This window comes from Eleutherodactylus coqui, chromosome 2 (genome assembly GCF_035609145.1).
Source record: "Eleutherodactylus coqui strain aEleCoq1 chromosome 2, aEleCoq1.hap1, whole genome shotgun sequence".
NCBI lineage: Eukaryota > Metazoa > Chordata > Amphibia > Anura > Eleutherodactylidae > Eleutherodactylus > Eleutherodactylus coqui.
Genome location: NC_089838.1, coordinates 131,188,200 through 131,210,308, shown reverse-complemented (window position 1 = coordinate 131,210,308; position 22,109 = coordinate 131,188,200). Strand labels below are relative to the sequence as shown.

Below are 22,109 nucleotides of genomic sequence, written 5' to 3'. Positions count from 1 at the left end.
GGTATCTTCTTCAGCGGAAGTTTGTACTGTCTTGTAGGCAATGAGCTTCTCCAAGCGCTGCTCTACTGCCACCTTCCTGCCATCAATTATCTCCTGCTGATAGCCACTGGCTGCCCATTCACGCACGGAGCTGCTGAATGGCAAAGCAGAACGCCTGTATGTGGCATCCTGTTGCCATGACAACGCAGCGAGTAAATTACCTTTGTGCTGCCTTTGCAGGTCTCCACCAGGCTGCTCTTGACAGCTAGTTGAAGGTGTGTATTCGCAAGCCAATCCTAAACTCTGGCCGTTCCCTGTAGCTTCGGCCAGCCAGCCCCATGTCTCCATCCATAACTCTGGTGGGGACAAGATGCACCAGTACCTCAGATATGCACTTTGCGGCAATTTTCCTTTTGAACCCACTGCACAAGTAAATGTCAGTCTTTTCTTTCTTTTTTTCTTTTTGGATCTGTTCCCGAATTTGACTCAAAAAGTGCTGCACGAAGTGCCTGTGTGATTCCAGTCTTTATCAGAATTTCATTTTGGCTGGAGTCATGTGGATGATGAGAATAGCTGTGCGTGAAGGTAAATGACAGCTTCATAGCTTCATTTCCTCCCATTGTAATCTCAAGGGAGTTTTGACAAGAAGATTTTCAGCTCCACATGTTCATTTTGCAGATTTACAAGAAGATTATTAAATAAGTAAACGCTAAATGAGTTGAAAAATAGGCCAGCGCAGCACAAAGAATGATGATGGACGCAAGCCAGTTCTGTGTTGTGACGTAGAGCCCATTCCTACCTGATACAGGTGTAGTATGTGACCCTTTTGTCCAGTGCTGCTAATACGGTACCGCTGTCTATCAGTAGCCAGATGTGCATATTGGGATGCCTGAAAATATGGGGTTTGGAAGCCTACTTATGCCATGTGGCATTACCCCTCTAACAACATTGGACCATTTTATGATGTTACCAGAGCGACAGGAAAACCCTCCATTAATCCAGCTGCTTCTATATCCGCAGATCCAGCTTGCTGCTCCTTCATCCGTCTGTAACTTCCAATGTACAGCGCTGCAGGCTGCAGGTTGGATAATAGTGTTGCCCTCCTTGCCTCATGTATTACTGTGTTATTCCGTTTGGGGTCAAATCTGTTCTAGTTGTATCTGTAGCGGTCTGCAGTGTTGAAGACTGGATAGTCATTTGGAGTTCTTATAGATGAGTGCTTAATGAGCTTTCAGTTAGTAGGAAATGACCTGTGGCTGGTAGTGAATGCTGACTTATGGGTACAGGAACGGAGATGTTGGCCTGCAAGACCCCAATGCTGTAGACTTGATCAAAGAAAAGCCCTAAGCTAGGTCACGTTGCATTTGGCCTCAATCCATGGCTTGTATGTCTGGGGGCGGCTTCACACAGGTGTATTTGCGTGTGCTGCGGGAAAAAAAACACATCTGGAACTCATTATGCTAAATAGCCATTTAAATCAGAGGGTGGTTTTCCCGTGCGTGGAAAAAAAAGGCCCTTTAAGCGCAAAAAGCACAGTAAAGTGTAGCGATACATGTGCAAAAAATAACCTCATTCATAGTGCAAATATGTTGCGATGAGGTGTACAGAAAAACATACACCCATGTGAAGCCGCCCTTGCACAACCAGCTGTTAAATGCATATGAGGCAAGAAAGCTTCGGAGCAAGGGGTTAACTCCACCAGTCCTTGCAGAAGTTCCTCTATTTTCAAGTCCAATGAAGCAAATGGTCACATGCTCTATATGGACCGTGATCAGCTGATGGTAGCCATATGTACTCGGCGCCTTCGGAATGGTGTATTAATCATTACTGAGTATGTCGCAGATTTTGGTCTGATATGAGGACCGCACTGATGTGAATATATTGTTAGATTACCAACTAGCCGGATTGTTGTCACGTTTATAGAAGTATCATAAATTAGGCTTTTATCGTTGGTGCCTGTATTCTGGTTTTTCAATACTTTTCCATTGAAAAAAAAGATATAGAAAAACATACAATTCAAGTAAATGAGATCATAAAAAAAAATCACTTTATTGCTGCTTCTATCCGTAGTGAGAACATGGTCAAACATGGCACCTTGTCCTGTTTAGCAGAGAGTAGACTTCACAAAGACACGACTGATCTTGGGGAACGTTTTATTCAACTCCTATTCTTCCCGGTTTTACGGACAATCTTTGACATTGAGCAACTTTTATTTTAACTTGACCATAGTGTGGGTTTGCGATCATACAGAAAAGTTAAAAAAAAAAAAAAAAAAAGGCACTTTTTAAATTGATCTAATAAAAACAAGTAAAAAAAAACTGCATTCATCAGTGCAGCTCATGGCAGCGCTGCAGCTATTTCACACCGCAGCATGACAGAACCAGTACTTGTCTTTAACCCTTTCCAATCTCATTTGTATCCTGGTTTTCCTAGGGGGCTTACCCTTTTTCTGCTGTTATACAACAGCGCTATATGCTGGCTAAAGCCAGTACTGCATGAGGTGACACGTTAGATAGGCTCCAACAGCAGATAGGCTGGCAATATACAGTAAGAGAACCCCGCCGGACGTCTTCCAACATCGGAGCTGTACAGCCTTAAATCATGATGTCTACAGATGTCAGACAGTGGATTGGAAAGGGTTAAGAGTTTATGCCAAGTTTTTTTTTTTTTTCTTTCCCCAGTTGGACTTCAATAGAGTAAAATACAGCTGGAATAAAAACTTTAAGGACCGGTCGTCCCGTGGTTATTGGTCGTTGCTGCGTTCTGTTACCCGTTGATGGTTCCCGTAGAAGCAGGTTTGGGGTCTGTGAATGATTGTGGTCAAGATGTTGTGGTTTTTCTGCAATTTAGAAAAAACAAACAGTATTTTGACACAGTATTGCTGTAAAATGCGTCTTGAGCACAATATCTGAATAAGCTTTTAGCCTTGTGCTTGGAGGCCGTGACATAGAGCCACATGACCGCAGCGCCGTCCACGCTACACCTGCTTCTAGGGGAGAATACATCTGTACATAATGAATTTCAATGGAATATACTCCAATTTTTGTTTTTTGCAAGGCCAAGCTCACAAGACCTTATGGTAATACGCTGCGTAAAAATTGTAGCGTTTTACCGACATACAGAACTGCATATTGTTGCGTTTTTCCTCCGGTATGCCTGCGCATGTACAGCATATTTTATGGATGCTACCATGCACTGGTTTCTTTCATTGACTCCATTTACAGTGTACTATGTGTTTGTTATATGCAATGCAGATACATTCGTGTGCGATCGGCCCAAGAGTCTGCCTCCATATGATGGTGGAGACATACAGAGGTACAGTAGAAACCTTATTCACCTTTATGGCAACTATACTACGACTCTGCACAAAAAGGAGCCATATTATTTTCAGTATGCCTGCCTCCATAACAACGTAGTGGGATCACTCTGATACAGCGTGGGACCTGACATGCTCAGGAACGTCTCTGAAGGACACGGCAGGTTTTGCTGCAGCAGAAGAATGAGTGATAATACCAGTCTGGCTTCATTAGATCTGACAATTTGATGTTTGTTTCCCAGACAATAGTTGTCATTGTGAGGGATCTGGCAGTGTGACTTGGAGCCACATTGAGCTCGCACACATTCCTCCTCCCTCATAAGGTGGCCAGAGAGCGCTTGTGTAACCATTACACTGCCACATGGAGCACTAGAATGGCTTGGGCACACACGGGCGAGGCGACACAAAGCAAGTACGTAGTGGCATTGCATACTTGGTACATGGCGATTAGCGGCACGCAGCATCTTGGCGTGTATGCGTAAGTAATATATTCCAAGATGGAACATGATGTGATTTTCTTGTAGGTGTATTTTGCACAGTACGTGCAAGCAGCAACATGGGAGACTAGGGCAGATTTGTGCAGTGTATTACTCGCCCGTGTAATATGCTGCCACCACACGCCTGTGTGAAGGAGCCCTGACTCTGTTCTCTGTCGTAGAAGCTCCTCTGCATTCCGTGTGGATGGGCCTTTGGAACGTGCCACGATTATCTTACTATTACAACGCACAAATTCGCACGATTTTGACACCAGTGTGACACCCTTATGCTGTGACCCAGGTCTCTCACTAGCAAAGCCAGACTCCCACCTCACACTGATGAAGAATAAATACCCTGAAACAGCTGTCTGTACATGGAGTCTGGCTTTGCTTTTAATTCCCCGGTCATTGTTACAAGGCTTGTATAAAGAGTCTAACTTTGGCTTGAAGGAATGCTGCCTTCCAATGGGTGGCACTGTGGAGGTATTATTCCATCTATCTTATTTGCATGTTACCCAGAGGATCATGAATGGCCTTTTGAGTCTCCTCACTCACCGTCTAGGTCCTCTCCCTAAGGAGAAAAGATGGCGTTTCTGACCCACATTCCTATGTGAAACGCTAAGTGGGGAGGGTTTAAAAGAAGTGAATGAGCCGCCAATTATTTTTAGTCCTGTTGAAACTAAACGATGAATGAAAAGTGCACAATTCTCGTTCAGCATTTGGTTGTTGGCTCACGTTCAAACCAAACAATTATCATTCATTTTCACTAGTTTTAACAATTGTTTTGAACAAAAATAGTTGCGTCTAGACGCAGCATTAGACTTGGTGGCCCCTGGCACTTTGAATCTGTGGTTCTCTACCACTCGCTCTCAATCAGATCTCTGGTAATCCATTGATCATTAACAGAGCAGACCGATGACTTGACAGATTCAGAGTAGCAGGAGTTACAGGTGGGGCGTAGGAATAAAAGACCAGCCGTGATGCTCAGCGGGGCGGTAGCTGGCCTCGCCAACCCCGATGACAGGTCCCCTCTTCGATGTGTGATTTTCTGCGGTTTATGTGCCTGTACATGCCTCAAAGGCTGCTGAAATATGTAATAATCTTGTTTGTACTCTTATTTAAAATACCGATTCACATCGTTCATGTGCTCCATAAGTCATTGTGACAGCCTGCTGCAGAACATTAGCATTCTGCTGGAACACTGTGAGACCCTTCGCAGTAGAAAGTATCCTTCTGTTCCCGATATGGAAGAGCTCTCAGGACATTGAGTAATTGTTCTGCTGGCCATGAAAGAAATGAGCTGCAAGAAGGTGCTGGACCTGAGATTAGAGACTTCTTTATAGTTACGCAGGTTGCCTATAGGAGCACGTACGATCAACTGTGGGTACCATTTGCATGGCATGGGCAGAAACCTCTCTGCGGGTGGCCATAATTGGCACAGCTCTGGATGAGAAGACCACTTTCTCTCTCGACCCTCCTTTTGTTGTTGAGATTGCTTAGATCTCCTGTTTTCTGTCTCCTGAACCCCCCCCCCCCCCCATCCCGCTACACCTAGCAGGACATATAACACAGCGTCCACCAGGCGCTAAGTGATGGCTTCTGCTGTGAACAGCAGTATAAAGTGGCCACCTACTTGGCACATATTTTACATTTTTGTCTGAGCTGCAGAGGAAAAATAAGTGAAGTACATAAAAATGGAAGAAAATGTTTGATTTGATTGATTCAGCCCACATAGCACTTATACACTGTAGCTATTCTTCTTAGAAATGATGCGTAAATGGCTTGCATGCAGTAAAATATATCACTTACTAATGTGCCGTCTGTATTGAGCTGCGTCTGTTTGTCTCGCACGCAGTCACGCCGCCGGGGGCTTATCTCCTACCTGGATGAAGTCCATTGACAGGTGGTTGTTCCCCCCTCTAGAGGAGTCGGGGAGCAGCAGAATAGCAGTGCGGACAGGTGGTAATTACAGCACTATCTTCCGCTTTGTAATGGAGCGACCTTTAGATAATGGAAGTAGTGCAATGTGTGAGGAATTATCCGAACTGTAGTCCTTCACATTGGTAACTTCACCCACAGCAAGCCCTGATGGCGTGAATAGAAACATGCTGTACGAGAGAATATAATGAGAATGAAAAATAACTACTTCTAAGATGGTGAGCAATTCGATACACTATATATATTTTTAATGCTTTATATGCACTGAATGACTAATTTATCAGAAATGCCAATCTAGAAGCACATTGAAGCTCCTTTTGGCCTTCAGAACAGCAGAAATTCCTTGTTCTATAGTTTCCACTAGGTATTAATCATCTTGCAGGGACATTGGTCCATGCGGACAGAAAGCTTCAAGCAGTTCCCCAAAATTAGATGGAGGTACTGATACTCTGAACAGCTGAGGAAGGGTTCATCCATTCATGCCGCTTGTGCTAAATTCTGATCTCCCGTCGGCACGGTGTAGCAGAAATCGGTTTTTCCCTAACCAGGTGATATCTCTACTGATCAGTGATCCAATTTTTGCACTCATTTGCCCACTAAAGACTCTCCTTCCTTCCTTTCTTTCTTGGACAGCAATGGCACGCAAACTGATTGTCTGCTTTTGTAGCCCATCCGTGGTGAGGAACAAGAAGTTGTGTGTTTAGAACACCAGCCTTGTTTTGGCAGCGATGTGTTTTGTATGTTGTGAGGGGGAAAGACCACTGCTGGACACTTCTGGTAGTACCTTATCTCCTGAGAACAGAAGGCTCAGGCGGTTAAAATCCAAATTGTTTATCTTTATCTGCTCCGACCTCTGCTGCTGGGCGAGAGTGAGGAGGCCAGCGTTCTCGGATGAGCTGCTGAACCAGCCGAAATCGACAGGGTCAGCCAATCTAATGTGTATGGCTAAGCCTTAAGGCCCATTTAGACACAATGATTATCACTCACAATTTGCTCCAAAGCGATAATCGTTGTGTGTAACTGCACTGAGATCATGCAGTTTTCGTTAAGACAACGATGAGCCTGATCAGGGATTCACAGCGGATACTATTGTTTCAGCTGTATCCCGCTCCCTGATGACAGCTGGGTATGAAGAACAGAGTGGTCCAGCTCTGTTCTCCATACCCTGCTCGGAGCGCTCGGCTGTATAACAGCTGGGCGTACTGTGCAGAAAACATCTGGAAGCAAAGACTAGCGGGGACACCCCGCTTGTCTTCTGCATCCTCCGCTCCGAGCACTTGGCTGTATAACAGCCGGGCACTCGGAACAGGGAACAGCTGGATGCAGAAGACAAGCGGGGACACCCCGCTTGTCTTCTGCATCCTCCACTGGCTCGCAAGGTGATCGCTCATCTTGAGCGATCATTTTGGGCTGCAAATGACACAACGATTATTGCTCAAAAGTCGCTTGAGCGATAATCAAAGTGTCTAAATGGGCCTTTACTCTCTTGGACTTTTTTTTCCTCAGTACTCTTGCACACCCTGAGATAAAGGCATGTATGGTGTGTGTGATCATCTTAAAATAAGGGTCCAGTCCTGCTTGCATGTAAAACCAATCACAGTTGCAAAAAGACTGTCTGTAGTCAAATTTGGAGGCCACAAAACATTTGGGTTGATGCTTTTTGAAGCCTATGATTTATCTTCTTACTGTTCCCTACTATCTTTTAACCCCTTAATGCTCAATGATTTCCATTTGTCATGGAGGCTTGGGCTTTGTATGGCGGGGATCCCGCTCCATACAAAGTGGGCGCTGGCTGTTTCTTACAGCTGACACTTGCCCACAAAACGTTTTGATTAGCTGTTGATCACAGATGTTATCCCTTAAAATGCCGCAGTCAATTCTGATAGTGGCATTTAAATGCCCCGCTCGAAGGTCCTGAACAGCCTCCTCCTGATGAGATTGCAGGGTGCTGTTTGGTTACTATGGCATCTGGGGGTCTGAAAGCCCCCAGGGCTGCCATTGCAGATTACCTATCCAGCATGCCTGTGGCATGGCTTGATAGATTACATCGCGATTTGACATGCAATGTACTACTATGGTATTACATCATATTGCAGGAGCTATCAAACGATCGTGAGTTCTTGTCCCCTATGGGGACTACAAAAACCTAAAATGTAAAAATCCGTTTTAACCGTTTCCCACTCTAGGACGTACATTTACGTCCTTCAGCGTCAGGGAATGAATGAAGAGAGCTGTACTACTTTTAAAAAATAAAATCTTTTTGGGGAAAATAAAAAATCTTGTAGAAACAAGACACCCCCCCCCCCCCCCCTCAAAGATGGCGGAGTGGCGCTGTTTCCCATTTTACTCCACTTATAATGAACTGAAAAACTTGCACAAAATTCAATGGTACGTTTATATAGTACCATTTGAAAAATAAGAATTCGCCCTCATACAGCTACATTGATGGATAAGTTTTAACCCCCCCCCCCCCCCCATTTATTTTTGCTTTTTCCTCCCCACTTTTAAAAAAAAAGGTGCTGCGCCAAGGGGTTAATGGGCATCAGGGAAACCACTGTGATCTGTGCTGTGATCCTCTACCATATAAGGTGGTGGAGTTCATGATTCATGGACATTAATGGACTTCCTCTTTAATATCAGTGTGTCGTGTAAATGAGCTGACTATTAAACTGTGTAATATTACTCCTGGGGTATGGTGTTCTGGATGACTTGGCTTATGTTCAAATAACTGTGGATCACATCTTCCAGAAATACGAAAGCAGCCTGTTCTTATTTTTGCAGCTTCAACGGATGCAGACGTGATAAAAAATGTAAATCATGCATTCCTCACAGAATTTTATGGCCAAAAGGACACTATTATTTATTAATGGGCAGTACGTAAGTCAGCCGAATGCCGGACACTGAGGACGCACTGTCTGGAAACTCCTGCATTCACAGACGTGAGAGTGTTCTAGCTAGTCCGTGTATAGTTTTTATGTGTGTTTACAAATATACTAAACTCATTTTAACGGAGGGCCACATCAGCCTGATGGTTGCCTTCAAAGGGCTGACTGTAATTGTAAGGCTGCCTGTCCATGGGCGATTGTTCATTGCGTTACCCACGGCGATAGTACGGCCGCGGGTAGCACAGTGAACGCTTTCCATAGTGTTGCTATGGAAAGTGCAGCCGCGGCGTCCACGAGCAGAGAATCATAGCGATTCTCTGCTCGTGGGATCTAAATTGCGGCATGCCACAATGAGCCTATCTGTCAGATAGACTTACCGCAGAGGACTGACAGCTCAGTGACCCCCACGGAGGCCTCCGCAGTAATGGTGTCCCTCCCCGCGGAAGCCTCCGCAGTAATGGTGTCCCTCCCCGCTGAGGCCTCCGCAGTAATGGTGTCCCTCCCCGCGGAGGCCTCCGCAGTAATGGTGTCCCTCCCCGCGGAGGCCTCCGCAGTAATGGTGTCCCTCCCCGCGGAGGCCTCCGCAGTAATGGTGTCCCTCCCCGCGGAGGCCTCCGCAGTAATGGTGTCCCTCCCCGCGGAGGCCTCCGCAGTAATGGTGTCCCTCCCCGCGGAGGCCTCCGCAGTAATGGTGTCCCTCCCCGCGGAGGCCTCCGCAGTAATGGTGTCCCTCCCCGCGGAGGCCTCCGCAGTAATGGTGTCCCTCCCCGCGGAGGCCTCCGCAGTAATGGTGTCCCTCCCCGCGGAGGCCTCCGCAGTAATGGTGTCCCTCCCCGCGGAGGCCTCCGCAGTAATGGTGTCCCTCCCCGCGGAGGCCTCCGCAGTAATGGTGTCCCTCCCCGCGGAGGCCTCCGCAGTAATGGTGTCCCTCCCCGCGGAGGCCTCCGCAGTAATGGTGTCCCTCCCCGCGGAGGCCTCCGCAGTAATGGTGTCCCTCCCCGCGGAGGCCTCCGCAGTAATGGTGTCCCTCCCCGCGGAGGCCTCCGCAGTAATGGTGTCCCTCCCCGCGGAGGCCTCCGCAGTAATGGTGTCCCTCCCCGCGGAGGCCTCCGCAGTAATGGTGTCCCTCCCCGCGGAGGCCTCCGCAGTAATGGTGTCCCTCCCCGCGGAGGCCTCCGCAGTAATGGTGTCCCTCCCCGCGGAGGCCTCCGCAGTAATGGTGTCCCTCCCCGCGGAGGCCTCCGCAGTAATGGTGTCCCTCCCCGCGGAGGCCTCCGCAGTAATGGTGTCCCTCCCCGCGGAGGCCTCCGCAGTAATGGTGTCCCTCCCCGCGGAGGCCTCCGCAGTAATGGTGTCCCTCCCCGCGGAGGCCTCCGCAGTAATGGTGTCCCTCCCCGCGGAGGCCTCCGCAGTAATGGTGTCCCTCCCCGCGGAGGCCTCCGCAGTAATGGTGTCCCTCCCCGCGGAGGCCTCCGCAGTAATGGTGTCCCTCCCCGCGGAGGCCTCCGCAGTAATGGTGTCCCTCCCCGCGGAGGCCTCCGCAGTAATGGTGTCCCTCCCCGCGGAGGCCTCCGCAGTAATGGTGTCCCTCCCCGCGGAGGCCTCCGCAGTAATGGTGTCCCTCCCCGCGGAGGCCTCCGCAGTAATGGTGTCCCTCCCCGCGGAGGCCTCCGCAGTAATGGTGTCCCTCCCCGCGGAGGCCTCCGCAGTAATGGTGTCCCTCCCCGCGGAGGCCTCCGCAGTAATGGTGTCCCTCCCCGCGGAGGCCTCCGCAGTAATGGTGTCGCTCCCCGCGGAGGCCTCCGCAGTAATGGTGACGCTCCCCACGGAGGCCTCCGCAGTAATGGTGACCCTCCTGTGTACTTTTTACACGGCTTGTGGATGAGATTTCTGTACACGTCATCTCCTTTGCTGCTACTGCAAAATTCTGCGTATTTCCACCGCACACAAATCTGTGTTGGGAAATATGTGGCGCATCCGCTGCATGTGAACACCCTGAGATCTGCTGACAATCTGGTGTCTGTGGAGGTCCTACAGATAAGATTAGCAGCAGAGTTTATACAGGCAAATCGTTCAGTTCTTCACATTCCTTACATAACGACTGAATAATTGGCATTTAAAAGTAACGATTAGTGAATGACCAACGATGATTTTCATGCTTTTGATTCGGTACGTGAATGAATTCTTGTTCAGTCCTCGATCATTGGCTTTCTTTACACCGAACGCTTATCATTTGAACGATCCAACGATTTTTATTTTTTCCGTGTAAACCCACCTTAAGCCGGACCTGCCAACGATCTGCAGATAAGGATCTCCAGCTTTGGAGTTCACCTTGTATATCTGTATGAAGAGAATCCCGTTTAATACATGCCACACATACCAGTACAGACGTGGCTGGAAGCCAAACCACTACTGCAATAAAAACCCATATAATCCTGTTCATACACAATGTAACATCTGGCTGCCGTTGTAAGAAATGTAGCAAAACCAGCAGAAGAGAGCTGTGTTTATGACTTCGGGGCTCCTTGTACAAATGCCACAAGCCTTATCACCCAGAGGCTACGATTCTCCATGGAGCAAAGATCATCCTGCGTCATAAACCAGATTGATGAATGTGAATAATCACTTATTACTGGTGCCAGGCACAAATGTCAGATTTAATTATTTGTCTTCCTAGCAAGGCAGATATCTTCTGCGGCAAATAAAGAACTGTTAATGATTGTGTCTGTGCCTGGCTAATGGCTGTTGCTTGTTGTTCCGTTGATCTCTCCTATGATTTGATTTCCTCTCACTGGCCTCTACGCTGCAGTCTTTCTATATGTGTTTGTACATTATGCTGGAGCGTTCTATGAAGCCATCAATGACTTATAGCACCAGTCCGGATATCGTATGTCTTCCTCTTGCTGCCTGTAAAGGCAGAGCATTGTAGGTTACACCAGGGTCACGCTCTTACAGCTGCTTACATCCTCAGCTATATGACTTAGAGGAAGGTATTACATTCTCAGCTATATGCAGCCCCGGAGGACTTGGAGGAAGGTATTACATTCTCAGCCCTGGAGGACTTGGAGGAAGGTATTAAATCCTCAGCTATGTGCAGCCTCTGAGGACTTTGAGGATGTAATACCTTCCTTCGCTATATGCAGCCCCGGAGGACTTGGAGGAAGGTATAACATTCTCAGCTATATGCAGCCCCGGAGGACTTGGAGGAAGGTATAACATTCTCAGCTATATGCAGCCTTGGAGGACTTGAAGGAAGGTACTACATCCTCAGCTATATGCAGCCCCGGATGACTTGGAGGAAGGTACTACATCCTCGGCTGTATGCAGCCTCGGAGGACTTGGAGGAAGATATTACATCCTCAGCTATATGCATCTTCGGAAGACGTGGAGGAAGGTATTACATTATCAGCCCCGGAGGACAGGGAGGAAGTTACTACATCCTCAGCTATATGCAGCCCCGAACGACTTGGAGGAAGGTATTACATCCTCTATATGCAGCCCCGGAGGACGTGAAGGAAGGTATTACATTATTAGCCCCGGAGGACTTGGAGGAAGGTATTACATCTTCGGCTATATGCCGCCCTGGATGACTTGGAGGAAGGTACTACATCCCCGACTGTATGCAGCCTCGGAGGACTTGGAGGAAGATATTACATCTTCAATTATATGCATCCCCGGAAGACGTGGAGGAAGGTATTACATTATCAGCCCCGGAGGACAGGGAGGGGGATTTCGGTTCGACGATCACCATTGGATCTCCCATTGAATTTCATCAATTGAACACAACCTAGATTACTCTCTGCCTTCCAGGATTTTTGACGTTTCGGGACACCCGAACGAGGGTCCCATTATGTCTGGGTGAGTCCCATACGTTGGTTTAAGAGATTCCTTATTTCTCAATTATTTTCCCTAACCCATCGGAGCGCTATCATTCTGTCTTTTTTTTGTTTTGTTTTTAGAGGAAAATGTGAGGTGTAAAAAGCTGTTTCTGAACATGTTTGCACCCGCATGCTAGTGTGTTCATCCCTCAACATACAAAAATTAAGTTCAGGACATGACCATTTTATTCAAAGTATTTTCATGTCGCAACCTTACTCTAGTGAAAAATAGTAATTGGTTCCAAATTCCCAAAATGTTTTCCAATAGTAATAAAATGAAGATAACTAATACAGTTAAAGCAAATCCTTACATAGAAAAGTCATAAACTGCTGCTGGAAGCTGTAAATTACTATCTATGTAGAGGAAAAGAGCCTCCTCGGGGTCTGTACAGAGCAGACGGTTGACCAGGAAGGTAACTATTCCCAGTCGTGGCTCTACAGACCTGTATAAAGGGTCAAGCATTCATCTGAAGGAATGCTGCCATCCAATAGGTGGCGCTGTAGAGGTATTGTTCCAACTTCCTTTTTTTGCAGGAAGGAAACAAACAAGTAGTCGCCCTCCTCTGGTGTCCAATGGAGCAACTCCTCTTGGCACCAGAAAAGGACAGTATAGGACATGAAGTACCACATTGTACTGTAGAGAGGTGCTACTAGACAGCCCATGCATGCACGGCAGTAATATAGGTATATTACCAGTGAAATGCACATGCTGATTGGCTGGATTTGGTTGTATGTTGAATCTGTATGACCCTGAGAAATACTACGGTAGGTTGCAAATATTGTATCCTCACGCCATAGTAACCTACGGTATAACTGTCCTTTTTATCATATTTGTACAACTAATATAATGAAGGGAAGATGCCCCTTCTCCTTAATAAGGTACCTTTTACAGGGTAACAAATGTCGGGCGCAAACGCACCCAACAGCTGTCCCATGGGCTACCGTCCAACTACACAGGACTGTCAAATTGTAAAGCGCCAGACAGCTGTCCCAGCCATGATCACTTCTACACAGGAGTGATCATCGCTCGGTGAATGGAGGTGGAGCGGCAGAAAATAGTTTTGGCCCACCTGCCTCCATTCATAGTTAATGGGCCATCCTTGATAGATGAAATAATGGCCTGTTTACACAGGCAGATGCAGCGGCAGACCAATGATTTTATGGTCTGCATGAAAGATCAGATTAGTGATTTATCGCTGATCATTCTTTCACTGCCCCGTAAAAGGGCCTTTACAAAGATCCTCCCAGCCCACCCATTTCCATTCACAGTAAATAGTCAGTTGTTCATAGTTGGTGGCTGCCTGTTTCCAAGGGCTGACAGCTGCTTGTTTTTTAGTTCTGCTACATGCCAAGTGACTCGGACAAGTGAGTGATTTGTCGCTCAGTGCCCTGTCAGCGCCTGCGTGTACATGGGATGATTATCACCCAGATTCACTGTTTCCAGCAATGATTCGGGCGATACTTGGTCTGTGTAAAGGTGCGTTTAATCTTGTCAAGGGGTTGAAGGTCAAGTCTTCAAGGAGATAAAATCTCAGTAGGAAAAAAACTTGTATCAAGAAAAATACATAATTTAGTAATGTACATTAAGGATTCAGGCACACAGACCATATTATGACAGAGGTAGAATGGGTCTCTCATAGAGGTGTATGGGTCTTCTGCTGTTCCTCTGTGTGCCTCCTGATTTCATAAAATCTTGCTAAAAAGTGCCAGCGTGTTAGGCCGTTTTTTTTTTATACCGCGGATAGTGCGGCATCTTAAGCACACTGGTATAGCAGTTATCCATTGTGGCCCTAATGTTATGTCCGTATGCACAACGGGGCCCAAACCGAAATGAGCAGCCGGTGGTTTTCAGAACAGACATTTGGCATGAATGTGTTTTGAGGCCCCATAGCCCACTTGTAGAACCCTTGAGTGGCCAAACCGATGGAGAACTCCCACAAAAGACCCCATTTTAAAAACTAGACCCCTTAACGCATGACCAGCAAAGTGAATGATTGTTCCTCGTCCAGTCATTGGCTGCGTTTATACTGAGCGGTTATTGTTAGTTTCGATTGTTTAAACTTTTCTTTTAACGACGACATTGCATCTAAAAGCAGCTTTATACTGCATTTCCTTAAAGGTCAGTAGCGTGCTCATAAAGCACTTTGCTGATCACCAATACCATGTCTGAATGAGAAATGATACTGCCAGGTACTTGTGTGCCATAATGTTTGCAGGAGACATCCTTCACTTGTTGTGAAGAGGGGGACGCCTCTACAGGGTGGTGACACACCGGCTGCCAGGAGGGAGAGGAAGTGATTTTAGAACAAAGGGCATGTGCACAGCGGTGTGTGTGTGGTACAAAATACAGGAGCCATGCTTCAGGCTAGAAAAACTGCCATCAAAATTAAATGCCAAAGAAGTATTCCCCTCTGTCACATCCTGTAGGGAAAATATTCCTAGATGGGAAGAATCTACTGGTGTTGTGGTAAAAGGTCTGCAGGGGGAGTGTGCCTGTAGACCGCTGCGGCTTGCGTGTTCTACACAATTTGGCAGATGAAAGTTGTTTTCTCTGTTTGGGTACCGTATGTATGGAGCTTTTTTGCGTTAAAGGCCATACTTCTGTTGGAGAATATCCTTGGACGGCGCCTCCTTGGAGCATTGTACAGAATTCCTACAGATTTGGTTCTACCTAGTTGTACGGGACGCTGTGAACTGCCATTCAGCCTCCATGCTGTATGCATGAGGCCTAAAGATAAGTAAGAAAATGGCTTCTTGGGGGTTTTATCATGCAAGCTTTTTGAGTTGCAGGACACACATCTCGCACAACAATAGAACCCATTATTTGCAACGATTCTGTCTACATGCGCAATTTAAAAATTATTTTTTTCAGTTTTCCTATTGAAACAACAATGCATTTTCCCCGCAGGATACATGACACTTACATAGGAAATCACATATTTGCAAGTGTGATATTGGTCAGACTTTCTCAGAATGATATTGCACTCGCTCGTATAAATGAACCCTCATAAAGCTGATCACACACTTATTTACTGAGTTGGGTGAATGTGGCTGTGATAGTGCAACATTTCAGAATTTCTGGTCCTACTTTTAACTTTTCCCACGCTTTTTCTAAAATTGTCCCTGTAGAACACACTTTGGTGTCTTTTTTTTTTTTTTTTTTTTTTTTTGAAGAGAGAGAAAAATGGGTAGCCCCCCCCCCCCCCCCCCCCAAATAACTGCAAGTTTTTTAACTTTATAAACCTGCTTGAAGAGGTTTGTTTTCTGGTTAGGCTCAGTTAACACCTATCTGGGGACCTCTGTGGTTTGATTCTCCATATGATGGGTGACTGAGGAAGAACAACAGAACTATGGACAGCAGCAGTGGCAGAGAGACCTGGACAGACCCGACTTGCGTCACTGACAGGAGTCACATCCTATTGGCCTGCGATTGTCATTACAAGCACACAGCAGTGCAGGCTTTAATAAAACGCCTTCTTGGACAACTTCAGGCTTCCCCCATTTCTGGCTGTATAGTCTGGATGCGACAGTCTGACAGCGGATTTTGCAAGATAGTCAGTCCTCCAGCTTCTAGTGTACAGCTACTCACTACAAGTGTAGGAGGAGAACAGCTGATTTTTGCAATTCAGTTAATTTCAAGATTTGAACTGCAATATTGGAACAAACTAATAGTGGTTGATCCATATGTGGCACGTCAAAAAGTGATTCAAAATGAAGCCTTTGAGTAATAACCCAGGAGCAATATGTACAGATTCTACATTTACAGAAGAGGTAATAAGAATTTTGAGATTTGGGGTTGCGTTTTGTTAAAACTTTTGAACCATAACCTCGATATACAAATGACCCCTTTTTACTATATTGGAATTTGTGCCTATAGCTACAGTGATTGTTTGGTGTGTTTTTTCTTCTTTGGGGGGTGGGGGGTAGAGATCTGACAAATATGAGGGTTCTGCAGGGTTTTCATGAGCCCAAAAAGGTTGGGAAAGACTGCTTTACACGGCCCATTGTCAGGCAAACGACTATCCCGTGTGTGTGGAAGGACAACAAGTGCTCATTCATACTTGCGCTAATTCTGTTGTTTGTTTGGCTCGATCCTACGAGTCAGACAACGGCAAAACTGGTACTATAGATCCAAACCATGCTGGACCCAACCCATTGACTTTAATAGGTTTTATCTTTTGTTCTGCACTCTGCACTATAGACAGTGCTATTTCATCTGCGAAAACGCCTATTTTCTGCTGGATTTTAGCAGAAATCAGAGTCAACACAGATGTTAGGAGTAAGGAAAATCCAGATCTGTGAGAATAAAGAGACCAGTTATGGCGGCTTCACCCAAGCATAATTCGCTGCAGTGCCACCAGCAAAAGACACACAGGAAGTATGTAATGACGCATAATACGCTGTTACCACACGCTCGTGCAAAGGAGCCCATAGTCATATTCTGCCCTATTATACTACATATTGTAATTCATTAAACGTGCATACACTATAATTATATAATGGGGTCTAGTCTTGTAATTTTACTTCTGTAATTAATCTGTTGGAGACTGCAATACTCCTTTTTACTGAGCTCATTAAACCTGCACATAAACCTTTTTAAGGCAGTGGTTTGGCTGACTACTAACCGCCAGCAGCTGAGAAACCTCAGATCCTGGCACAATTAATGGCAACTGCAGCATGCAAGCAGATGACAATGGGAGGGAGCTCCTTCTGTTACTCATCGGCACCTCGCAACGCGATTTTAAAGTACCAATGGGTTCCCACAGCAGCTGGAAGCCTGACAAAGAAATGCCTCAGTGTCTGCCCTGTAACACAGAATATTAGGCCCCGCCTCCTGCAGAGTGTAATAGGCTGCTGCCAGGCTTAGTAGAATGCACTACATAAGTAATCCAGTGTACTATTCTATGCATTCAATAAAGTTTAATTCAAAGGGGGAAAAAATCCTGTTTTCAAAAAAGTATGCTTCCCCCCCCCCCCCCCAATTAAAAAAAAAAAAAAAACAAACATTTTAAATGGATAAAATATTATATGTATAATTTTTTTTATTTTTAAAGCAACACCTAATGGTAATTACCACATTTGTAACGATAACAGACAAAAATATTTTATTTACCTCATATGGTGAACGTCTTAAAAATTGTTTTAAAAAGCATTGTCAGAATTGTTATTCTTTTGATTTCTTTTTTTATTGCATTTTTTTGGGGAGACAATTCAAAGTCACGGGTAAAGTTTCTCAACCTAGTAGGTGTAAGAAGACTCATAAGGCCATGCATGGTCCTCTGCGAAGCTTAAATGGTTCCATCTTCCAATTTGCATACATTTCCCAGCAGAGCATGCATGGCCTTATAAGTCGTCTCCACACCTACTAGGGCTTCTCCCTAAGGAGAAGCTTGACTCCTCCCAATTTGAAAGTTTGTAAATTTGGCAAGTAAAGCTAATTTGCAATAGGGCTGGAATAATTTTGATTGCATCTGTGTTAATGCGGTGCTGTGATAGGCTCCACGCACCAACAACTTTATTTTTCAGAACTTTTAAAGTCCTGATTGTAGCTTCTGAAGAAAACTCCCAGACCATCAAGCTGATTGTATTTTGTTGGTCTGTTTTCTAAAGGGCACAAACGGGCTAGCCCAGCTTCATATCTGCATATTGAACAGGTTCAACATTAGTCACGCATATTTGCATATTGCAAAACCTCTCTACTCTTTTACATCTTTGCCCTTAGCGAGTACCTGCCCGCTCGAGAGAAAAGGTTTGGCTGCCGGCGCGGGTGACAGGTGAGTTGCGGCAGCAGGGGGGGGGGGGGGGGGAGGGGGAGAGATGTCCCCTCCGTTGCTACCCGCTCTCCCCTGCAGCTCCCTGCCCGCCGTCGGCAGCCGAACCTTTTCTCTCGAGCAGGCAGGTACTCGCTAAGGGCAGTGCTCGCTCGAGCAATTGCCCTTAGCGAGTATGCTCGCTCATCACTAATCTTAAACATGCCTGATTTTATTTCTGGCATACATTGCAATTTTTCTCCACCCATCCTTCAAAAAAAAGAAAACAATGCTGCTACGTACAACACCCGTGTCGTATCCAGTGACTCTGGTCTATGAAGATCTAACTTGCCCTGACAGTCTTTAGTATGATGCCTGAGCCTGCTCTGCATATTGTGTCGTACGGTTTACAAAGTGCTTTTGAACTGTTTGTCTCTAAAGAGGTTTCCAATTTGTTGCTAAGCTATTTGCTATTTTTGCTCCCAGTGATTCGGCTGATTTAATTACTGGGAACATGCTTTTTGATTTCTAAGTCCCCACAATGAAAAACAGAATTGTAGAATTGATTTTCAGCAGATAATCTATATATTTTTAATGTGTGGTTTTGGGATCTAGAATTCAATGGGGTCAGTGCCTGCATTACCAAGCAAATGGTGCAGTATGGACGGAGCTATCTGCATGGAGAGCGGGCCAGGTGAACAGGTGATCGATGGGGATCTCAACTGGCGGGCTCTTGACTACCAACTATTGATGACCTATCCCTTTAATGTGTTTTTAGTTTTCTATTAAACCTATTGCGAGAAAGTATAAAAGACGCCCTTTTATATACATTGAAATGACTCTCCTCTCATCTGTGTTGTAAAACTCCCAGATTTTGATGACATTTAGTTTTCTGATTTCTATCAGTTGCAGGATTGTCATGGAGACCTGTGGATTAGAAAATTATGGACCTACAGTGTGCCGTCAGTTTTATACAGAGGCGTACAAAGGGTTTTTTTGTTTTTCCCCCTGATTTATAGAGTCTGAGCGAAAATTAAATAGACAGGTTCTATTCCATGCTTCATTACAGAAATATCTCATGCATCGTGGTGGAAAGCTACTAGGGGAGAATACAATGTTCTTCAGGAGGCACCATAGGCTGGGTCCATATGTGGTGGAACTGCTGTGGATTTGCCACTAAAACAACTGTACTCTGGACCTTTTTTATGATTGAAAATCTGTTCTATTCACCCAACACCTCTTAACAGTCTGGTAAGAACGGCCCAGGTGGCGGGCAATTTGTCGATACGAGCATCCAGCTTCTCGTCCCCTCCCAAACTGGGGAAAATCTTTGATTGCATTGTAGAGGGGTCTAGGGGTCCAAAAGGTGAAAAAGAGGTCCACTGCACACAAGTGGCCTCTGAGAGCTTTTTTTTTTTTATATAGGTCAGTGGTAGTACCACTTTTTTAGGGCCTCAAATAGCAAGACCATTCATCTAATCATACCACAGCTCTAATCCTGCCAGAGATGGAACTACATTCAGAATTTTGCTGCAAGACTACAACTCGTTCTAGGTGTTTGTTTTTTGTTTTTGATTTTTCCCTGTGTGTGTTATGTCTTCTTTTTTTCTAGTATTTGGGGAGTATTGTTATTGTCTAATGGCATATTGCAAAGCTTGTTAAAGGGACAGATAATGACTCACAGGGAAGCTACTATTCCAATAGGTGGCCCATCATTCATTTGTATTGTAGTTTTCAAAAATGCATAAACATTTGACAGAGTAGACGTGTAAGAACATACAAGTCCGATAAACTAGAAACCAGGGCTTCTGTTTCTTAACTGATAGACTGCATTAAAATGGTAACATCAGGGTTTTCATCACCATTATGATAAAATAATCAAGCTCTTTAGATAGAAGAGAAAACATATTTATTAGAATACAATTTCAGAACACAAAACGTAGTGGAAAGTGACTGGCCAAAAGGATCAGACAAATTAAGTTTTTAAAGCTGTAAAATTTAGGTAAAGCGTAGATCCACACCCAGTAGCTGGCAATCATTTCATAGAATTTACAACCGGCTGCACTCAAGGCTACTTTAATTGCTAGAGCTATGTTCTCATGTTTTATTATAGGAGTAGAGAAGGGGAATCCCGTGGCCGAACAGATTCGTCTTATAATAGAACCGAATGACACCAAATGGACCCTATTGACTTTAATGGTGTCTGTTTGGTCCCCCATAGCTGTCCAGCACTTTACTGAATAAGAATGTCCTTCACACAGGATTTTGTCTTCCGGCATTTTGTGCAAGGAAACCTCAGAATGCAGGTTCCCAACGCAGATCTGAATATAGCCTTAGACTCTTTGGTCAGCAGTGATTTAACCAGCTGGCCGAAGATGCAGGGGTTCCCTGGCCTACTGTTGCTCCCCCTTCCTGCATTGTGATTGTAGGGTGCCATGAGAGCCTGGGGCCTTATTAGGGCCCCCAGACTAAAGATGGCATGGGTTTCAATCTATTAAGACCTGCCTTTGGTGGTGCTTAATAAGCTGTTTTTAATAGCACAATATAAGCCATACAGAACTATTGCAGTATATTGTACAAGCAATCGGACAATCACCACTTCTGGTCCCTTTTATGGTTAGAATAGGTTTTAAAGGGGTTGTCCCGCGAAAGCAAGTGGGTCTATACACTTCTGTATGGCCATATTAATGCACTTTGTAATGTACATTGTGCATTAATTATGAGCCATACAGAAGTTATAAGAAGTTATTCACTTACCTGTTCCGTTGCTAGCGTCCTCATCTCCATGGTGCCGTCTAATTTTCGGCGTCTAATCTCCAGATTAGACGCGCTTGCGCAGTCCAGGTCTTCTTCTTTTCTCAATGGGGCCGCTCGTGACAAAGAGCGGCTCTTGGTAGCTCCGCCCCGTCACGTGCCGATTCCAGCCAATCAGGAGGCTGGAATCGGCAATGGACCGCACAGAAGAGCTGCGGTCCATGGAGGGAGAAGATCCCGGCGGCCATCTTCAACCGGTAAGTAAGAAGTCACCGGAGCGCGGGGATTCAGGTAAGCGCTGTGCGGATTTTTTTTAGGTCCCTGCATCGGGTTTGTCTCGCGCCGAACGGGGGGGCTGTTGGAAAAAAAAAAAAACCTGTTTCGGCGCGGGACAACCCCTTTAATATTTATGTTTTTAATTAACTTTAATCAAAGTTCAACCCCCCCCCCCCAACCCCTTTTCCCCATTTTTTAGATTAGAGCCAAAGCAAAACATAATTGGTTTTGCCATGTCCGAAAGTCCAAACTACTACAATTCTTCACAATTGTGTTCCGTCTTTATTTAATCGTTATGGCTTGTGTTCTTGATTAATCTTTACGTAATCTTTTGTGCACACGGAAATTTCTTAGTTGTTTATCACTGTGAAGGAAGTGCATCTATTTGGGAAATTGCTTTGTACAGTGTATGAGTTTGTGTAGTCACAATACATTGTGTGTTTATGGGAGGAAAAAATATCCGGACAGCAAGTGAATGTTTAGAACAGGGATTCCTAACCAAGTCCAGCTCATACCTTTTGTTGGTCAGCTGTCAGTAAAGACGGTTCTGTGTTAGCTCACCTGCAGGCGGCCGGGTCGGATCCCGCTGCGAGAATTCCCTTCAATTAGTTGGTCAAGCAAAAATTAATTTTTAAAAAAATCCCCTTTTTACAGGGTCTCCATAAAGTGACGCTCTTGAGTATTCATGTATCAAAAGGGTTAAATAAATGCAGCAATAATCTGCATTGGATGCTGTCATATGTAAGCATTGGAAAGGCTCTCCTTGACTGTGCACCACCTGATGTAATTCTGACACCATATTCCTCAATGGTTCTGCTTCTAAAGCTCATCATCATTGTCCTCCTTCCTCAGTATTT

The 22,109-nt window shown here is 45.4% G+C and overlaps 1 protein-coding gene across 2 annotated transcripts in view; it reads left to right on the top strand.

Annotated features, from left to right (window-relative positions):
• TMCC3 (transmembrane and coiled-coil domain family 3) overlaps window positions 1–22,109 on the top strand; it is a 71,554-nt gene that overhangs the window by 12,994 nt on the left and 36,451 nt on the right. The window contains exon 1 of one of the 2 annotated variants that reach the window (XM_066591532.1): window positions 3,668–3,773. The exons of the other annotated variant lie outside the window; for it this stretch is intronic. The gene's annotated coding sequence lies outside the window, so the exon portion shown is untranslated. Of the gene's footprint in view, window positions 1–3,667; window positions 3,774–22,109 lie in introns of those variants that run through there. 2 annotated transcript variants of the gene reach the window in all.